This window comes from Malaclemys terrapin, chromosome 2, assembly GCF_027887155.1.
Source record: "Malaclemys terrapin pileata isolate rMalTer1 chromosome 2, rMalTer1.hap1, whole genome shotgun sequence".
In the NCBI taxonomy this organism is placed as follows: domain Eukaryota; kingdom Metazoa; phylum Chordata; order Testudines; family Emydidae; genus Malaclemys; species Malaclemys terrapin.
The window spans coordinates 207,908,030-207,915,710 of record NC_071506.1 but is presented as its reverse complement, the minus strand read 5'-3'; the positions used below and the strand labels follow the sequence as shown (position 1 = coordinate 207,915,710).

At 46.1% G+C, this 7,681-nt stretch overlaps 1 pseudogene; it reads right to left on the bottom strand.

Moving 5' to 3' along the window:
* Positions 1 to 4,763: 4,763 nt before the first annotated feature.
* LOC128831313 (C-C chemokine receptor type 5-like) lies at positions 4,764 to 6,417 on the bottom strand (annotated as a pseudogene).
* Positions 6,418 to 7,681: the final 1,264 nt, after the last annotated feature.

The following is a 7,681-nucleotide window of genomic DNA, read 5'->3' as shown; positions in this document are numbered from 1 at the left end:
CTCCCAATCACCATCCCAAACTCCCCTGCCCTCTATCCAACCCCCCCGCTCCTTGCCCCCTTACACCGCTGCCTGGAGCACTGGTGGCTGGCGGCACTACAGCCGTGCCGCCTGGCTGCAGCCGGGCCACACTGCCGCCGCCGTCACCACGCAGCACAGAGCACATGGTCACGCTGGGCTCTGCAGCTGCATTGCCTCAGGAACTCAGAGCCCTGCTGCCCAGAGGATTGCATCGGTGGCGGAGCAAGTGAGCTGCTTCTGTGGGAGCGGGGGGACAGCAGGGGAGGGGCCGGGGGCTACCCTCCTCGGCCAGGAGCTCGGGGCCTGGGCAGGATGGTCCCGCGGGCTGGATGTGGCCCGTGGGCCATAGTTTGACCACCTCTGTCCTAGTGCAAACAAAACATCCTTATCCATTATCCTGTCATCCCATCCTTCTCTTACAAGGGGCCAGCATATTCCTGCACCATCTCTTAGGAATGTGTTCATATAGTTACTTGAGAGAGCTGCGTGGTTTTGTACCATCCCCTCCAGTCAGGAATGTGCTTACTTGGAGTTGGCTAATGCCTACTGTGGTGTTGTTTTGCCAAGGCCAAGCCTACTCTGGATCACAGCCTTTGGTTCTCACGGTTAACTATGCCTAGGGCTCCAGCAAGGCCTACACAGTACTGGTCAATTTTTTCATCAATGACTTGGATAATGGAGTGGAGAGTATGCTTATAACATTTGTGGATAACAGCAAGCTGGGAGGTGTTTCCAGTACTTTGGAGGACAGGATTAGAATTTAAAAGGATGGCGATAAATTGGAGAATTGATCTGAAATCAACAAGTTGCAATTCAGTAAAGACAAGCGCAAAGTACTACACAGAGGAAGGAAAAATCAAATGCACAACTACAAAATGGGGAATAAGTGTCTTGTCTGTCTCACCAACAGAAATTAGTCCAATAAAAGATATTACCTCACCCGCTTTGTCCCTCTCGTAAGTGGCTATGCAATAGCGCTGCAGAAAAGGTTTGAGGGGTAAAATGGATCAAAATTGAAATGAGCCAACAATATGATGCAGTTGCAAAAAAGGCTAACATCATTCTGGATGTATTATTAGGAGTCTTGTATGTAAAACAAAGGCAGTAATTGTTCTGCTTTACTTGGTACTGGTGAAGCCTCACCTGGCATAGTGTGTCCAGTTTTTGGTGCCACACTTTAAGAAAGATGTGGACAAATTGGAGACAGTCTAGAGAAGAGAAACAAAAATGACAAAAAGGTTTAGAAAATATGACCTATGAAGAAAGACTAAGAGGACTGGACATGTTTAACCTTGGGAAAAGAAGACTGAGACTGTTAAGGACTCTTACAAAGAGGATGATGATCAATTGTTCTCCATGTCCACTGAAGGTAGGAGAAGAAGTAATGGGCTTAATCTGTAGCAAGAAGAGTTACCTTAGATATTAGGAAAAACTTTTAACTATAAGGGTAGTTAAGTTCTGGAATACGCTTCCAAGGGAGGTTTTGGCATCCCTTTTCTTGGAGGTTTTTTAGACCAGGTTAGACAAACACTTGTCAGGGATTGTCTAGGTTTACTTGATCCTGCCTCAGTGCAGGGGGCTGGACTTGATGACTTCTCAAAGTCCCTTCCAATCCTACATTTCTATGATTCTATATAGAAAACATATTCACCAACAATCACAGACAATTCCAAATCTCTCAGGTGTCAATGAGTTTTTCCTGAGTTAGGGAAGAACTTTGTTTTTCAAGATGAAAAAGTAGGAAAGATGAAAGAAAAGAGGCTTGTCTCTTTCTAGAAACATAGGAATTGCCAGCCTGGATCAGATCCATAGTCTGGCTAGTCAAGTATCCTGTAGTGGCCAGCACCGGCTGCTTCAGAGGAAGTTGCAAGAAAGCCTGTAGTGGGCAATTGAGGAGAAACCTGCTCGCAGGTAAAATTTCTTCCTAAACCCCAATAATTAGAGCTTGGCTTATGTCCTGCAGCTAAGAGTTTATATCCCTTCCAAAACTGTGGTTTTTGTTGTTTTAATTATTAGGCTTTGTAGTCCGAGATCACAGTGAAATAAACATACAGATCTGTGTTTTTCCCAGTAACCACACCAGTTCATGATATGTATGATACAATATGTGATCAGCGATCTATCAATGTAGATCACAGTTCTATAGATCTATCAATATGTTCATTGATCCGTCAAAATAGATCTCTCTAGTTATCACTTATGAGGTTTATCATTTGAGACCATGAATGTCAAATGACAGGAGTCCAGGAAGGGGCCTAGTGAGGAGGGTTTTGTACTGGAAAGGATGTGGACTGTGGTTAGGGCTCGGTTTCCCAAACTGCAGGGTCAGCCCCCATAGGTGGAGTCTGGGTGGGGCCTGAAACTCTTGACTGTCTTTTTGACTATCTTGAAAAGAAAAGAATGCAAATTACGGCATGGGATTTTCTGTTAGATTTCCTGTGTGCTTGTTCCATTTCCAACCACAGTCTCTCTCCTGCATCCGGGAGGAAAGTAGGGACTGAGCACAGTTCTCCTCTCAGTCCTCCCTGCTCTTGCCCAGCCAGCATGGAGTTGCTTGTGGTGAGAAAGCAGGGAGGGGAAGAAGTAAATAGCTGTAGTTGCCAGCAGCTATCTCAGGGTTTAGCTGGTAAAGAGGAGAGGGAGTCTCCGTTCCCCCACCCATTCTGCTCCCCCAGCCTGTTCCCTTTGAGTCCCTTTATCCCCAGCTTGTACCTCTTTTAGGCCCATTTCTCAGCCCCTTCCCCGAGTCCCCAGTTTCTCTTCAGGCTCATTCATCTCACTGAAATATTGCGAAGTAAATGCTAGTGTGAGTTTATATCCTTTGCCCTTCTAGTATTGCATTAATTATTGCTATATGTGAATGTTGTCTCCAACTCACCCGAAGGTGGGGACTGAGCACATTTGCTTCAATAAAAGTGAGGCATGATAGCAGAAAGTTTGAGACCCACTGGGGCAGGAAGGTCAGAGAGCCATGTTACCTGGTCTTGGAGTGAGATGCTGTCAGGGAGGATGGATATACAGGGGGTGCTGAGAGCCATTGAATCAAACTATAAACTCTGTATATGATGGAATCACTTCAAGCCAGGAGGTGCAGCAGCACCCCTGCATCCCTAGTTCCAGCATCTATGGGGATATATATTGATTGGCAGGATATGGAGAAGGGATGTGGGAGGAGGAGGACTGGGATGCATGGAAGCGGGCGGTAATTGTTCCGCTTTACTTGGTACTGGTGAAGCCTCAGCTGGCATAGTGTGTCCAGTTTTTGGTGCCACACTTTAAGAAAGATGTGGACAAATTGGAGACAGTCTAGAGAAGAGAAACAAAAATGATAAAAAGGTTTAGAAAATATGACCTATGAAGAAAGACTAAGAGGACTGGACATGTTTAGCCTTGGGAAAAGAAGACTAAGAACAGGAACAGAGTGTGTGTTGGGGAAGTATGTGTGTTGGGGTAGAGTGAGTGTGTCGGCATGCTGTCTCTTTAAGTTCAGACAGCAGCCTGACCAACCTATCCTGATGCAGGGGGAGGGAGACACTGCCCCAAACATCAGCCCTGGCTCTGCATGGCACAGCAGTCTTTCCCCACCACCTCCCCACAGCAGCAGTCCCCTCTGCCTGCCTGCCTATGGTTCTGTGATCGAGACCTCCTCGTCAACTTCCTCCTAGCAATGCCCAAGGTGGCCCTCTATAACACCAGGGAGAGGATGTTGGCTGAGTGGGTTCTCTGTGACTGTGGGGCCTATTTCCGATCCTCCCTCAGTTCACACATCCGGGCAGAGTTCCTCTGGGCGGCATCTGCTGGCTCCCTTGATACCTTTGAGGAGCAGTAGGCATTGTCCGGGGTTCTCTGCTCGGTGTTCCCTTCAGGTTCCCTATTTTTGACCCTTTGACCTTCACACCAGTCCCTGTTATTTTTTTCCGTTGTCCCCCGTAATTACTTGAGTTTCTGGGCTCTGTGGATACTCCTCATAGACTGGGGGAGTGTCCTTTTGTCGTGGGTGGGCTTGAGCCTGCCCACCTCCCTGGAACCCAGTAGAATATGGTTCTGTAATTCCCTCTGAGTTCTCCTACAGCCTCCTCAGCTGCCGGGAATGGCATCCTCAACAGCTCTGTGAGCTCTCCATGCTGAGGAATGTCAAAGGAAAAGCAGCACAGCACAGCAGCCGCCATGGCACAGCACAGCAGCGCCCCCATCCTCGCAGCAGCAGTCTGCCTGTCGCTGTGTTCCTATTGCATGGGAGAACAGAAGAATTACACGTTAATGATTTGCTCTTTGCTGCTGGAGTTGAGGAGCAAACTCAGCTGTCGGAACTTCTTGGAGCTTTGAAAGGGAGGGGGGCATGTCTGCAGCTAGGTGCAGGGCAGTCGAGTTCAAAAGAGTGAGCAGAGCGGTCATAGCAGGCATTGTGGGATACTGGGGGAGGACAGTTATGTCGACATAATGAACAGCAGCATCTACACTGGCGCTTTGTCATTTTAACTTTGCTGCAAATAGCCCTTTGCCGCTTGTCTAGGTGGTTTTATTTTGTTGGCAAAACAGCAGAGTTTTGCCGCCAAAAATAGCTTTGTAGGGAGTACACCTCCACTGTTTTGTCAGCAAAAGCTGCCTTTTGTCCATCTTAAAGTAAAACAAAAGCACCTGGGGTTAGCACAGCGGAGTCCACAAGCCATAAAGAAATAAAAAGAGATAAACCTAATTGTGTCTTCCTAGACATTTCCTGGTCTACTTACATATCTGGGGTTTCAAATGAGTAGTTTCTGGTACGATACTGAGAATTTTTCATACCTGGCCCCAAGCTTCTTACAGCAGCACTCTGCCCTGTCCGCCTCTGCCCAGGAGAACAACAACAGACAGATAAAAGGGCAGTCTAGTTTCAATTTAAAAAGTTCTAGCCTTCCACTGGGTCTTTTGGCCAGGTACCCACTCACTTCCTTTTACCTATGTATAGCAGTGAGACTTTTTAACCCTTTACAGGTAGAGCAATTAGAGAACAGCTACTAAGAAGGATTTTATAGCTACTGGCTGCTCCATAAAAGGGAGCTACCTCCCCCCCCCACTTCATTTATCACAGCCAGATTCTCTGGTTGGCTAAAGTCACTTTATACCTCCTAAGCAGCACCAAGAGATCATACAGTGGCCAAAGCTGGCTTGTGGGAAAATCCAGCCTGTTCCCCAGCGCTATATAATATTTCCTCACTCACTTTCACCTCACCTGATTTTTAAAAACCACCCAAACTGATATTTGCTCCTGATAATATGGAAAACAAGTTTTTTCAAAGGTCAAAGTGCCAAATTCTTCCTCAAGCTTCTTGGTGCACAGGGTCGGCACCAGCTGCAACATCTTTTAGCATAGCACAGCAACGCCATACCCAGTAGGTTTCATTTCTCTGTGGGCTGGTGTGGGGGAGGGTTCTGGTCTGTGACTCCACTTCCTCTCCACCCCCTTTGTGGTTATGTGCGTTCCCTTGGTGTCGGTGTAAGGAGCAATCCCTGCCTTTTCCCAGAGATCAGAGCTAAAGCCCCTTTTCCTCAAAGACAATGAGAAACATGCAACTTATGTAGCTTTTCAAACAATGATTTTATAAACAACTTGTAGGAACACGCAAAGATAAAGAAGCATAATAATCATAGCACAAGGATTCACAGCACAATAAAAATGGAAATAGAGAACGCAGTTTAACTGAAATAGACATTTCACTATAACACTTCATTGTGATAAAAATAAGCCCGACTGCCTTATGTTTTTTCGCCTTCCTACATCTCAGGAATGTCTTTATAATCTTGGCATAGCAGAAGATCATAATGACCAGTGGAATGACAAGTCCCAGGATGTTCCTCTTTAAAATCATGGCCTGACGGATTATGAGAACTGTAGGTCCAATAAACACCTTCCTTTTCAACAGTGTGAAATATTAAACTTGGAAGAGAGGCTAATATTGCAACACCCCAAATGACTACACTTGTGAGGATGCCATAGGTAACTGTCCTAACTTTTATAGTAAACGTTGCACGGACAATTGCCAGATATCTGTCTATTGTCAAAAGTATTATGGAAAAGTTTCCACTGTAGAAGCCAGCATAATAGACCCCTGAAAGAATTTTACACATTGCATTTCCAAAATCCCATTCACATGCTGCATAGTAAGTGCAAAATGGCAGGGAAAGAATAAAGAGTAAATCGGAATTTGCCAGATTCAGCAGATGTATATCAGTCATGCTTCTCAGCCTCTTGAATTTTATCAGGATCAGCACAACTAGCACATTGCTCACCAGGCCAAAAATCAGACCGATGGAGTAAAGAGGTGGCAGAACCAGGGATGCAAATTGTTTGACATCATTTGTACATGGTGTTGCATCATCATGGCTGTAGTTCTGTGTTGTCGTCAGTATCTCCATCTCTTCTTCACTGAAAAACTGTTGATCTTTCACTAGCCCGAGGATGAAGAAAGGATGGTTATTTACAGGATACTGTATGTTATCAGTGTGAAAGACAGGATATACACACTATACTGTGTAATCATATGGTTGTGAAAGACATTAAAATGTACTGTGTATGTTGAGTTTCATCTTAGAATACCTTTTGCTGTAAACAGTATAACAACTGCTGATATCAAGATGTGAAAAATACCGCAGATGACACTAGCAAAAAATCTAGAGAGTTAACAGGATGAGTTCTCTACAGTTCCTCCAGTATTAACTTTCTTGCCGGGTGAGCACCAGTCATGTTTGAGTGGACTGCTCACCTTCAGGCAGACAACCAAGCCCTGTAGGCCCACGTCATTCAGCTGACCTTGGAGAACCTGCTATTGCAGGAGCAAGTAACAGTGTTGTAAGAGCCTCCCCCATACTTTGGTCTTGACTGGAACATGCCCAGAGCCCTGCCAGAGGGTTCCCCAGTTACAGGTGCCAATCCAATTGCACATACTTGGCACATCCCAGCAAATTCCCATCCTTGACTTGGGCACAGCTGACTGCTTCATATGCACAGCAGCATCCTGGATCCTGCACATTTCCTGCAACAGAAGGCCACTCCTTATAGACTAGTGATGGTCGTCATCTGGTCCAGTAATGGAGGAAACAACTCCCCCAGAGGCTGTGCTTCAGGGTCCCTGAGAAACATCACAATTTGTTGTGATCCATTCTCCACTGATCCTCTGTTTCCTGGCTGGCCCTCCACAACCTGCTCATTTGGTGGCAGGCAAAGGAGGTCTATTTTCCGTCCGAGTTTTGTTGGCAGCTCTGTACCAGCAGCCAAACCTTGAGAGACTCAGCTGGGAGTGACTGTCCAGACAGAAACTTCTGCTGAAGCTACATCTGAACTCCTCTCAAAATACCAAGAGTATGTCAATATTTTTGAAAAAAAGAATGCAGAAACCCTACCTCTGCACCTAACTGCACAATAAAGCTGCAACCCAGAGCCAAGATATCATTTGGATGTGTAAGCAGAGTCAGGATGAGCTCTACGCTGACATCTGGTGATGAATTGTGGAAAAGAACTTCAGGGGCTGATCTTGTTTGCACAGGCACACCCACTCCGCCTAGCATGAGCCCACAGCAGCCCAAAATGGTCACTTTGGCTGCTGTGGGATCCCCAGTTTCTCTGTTATTGGGGCAGGAAGAATAAAGTGTTGTTACCATGATTATGTGAACCAAGGCCAGT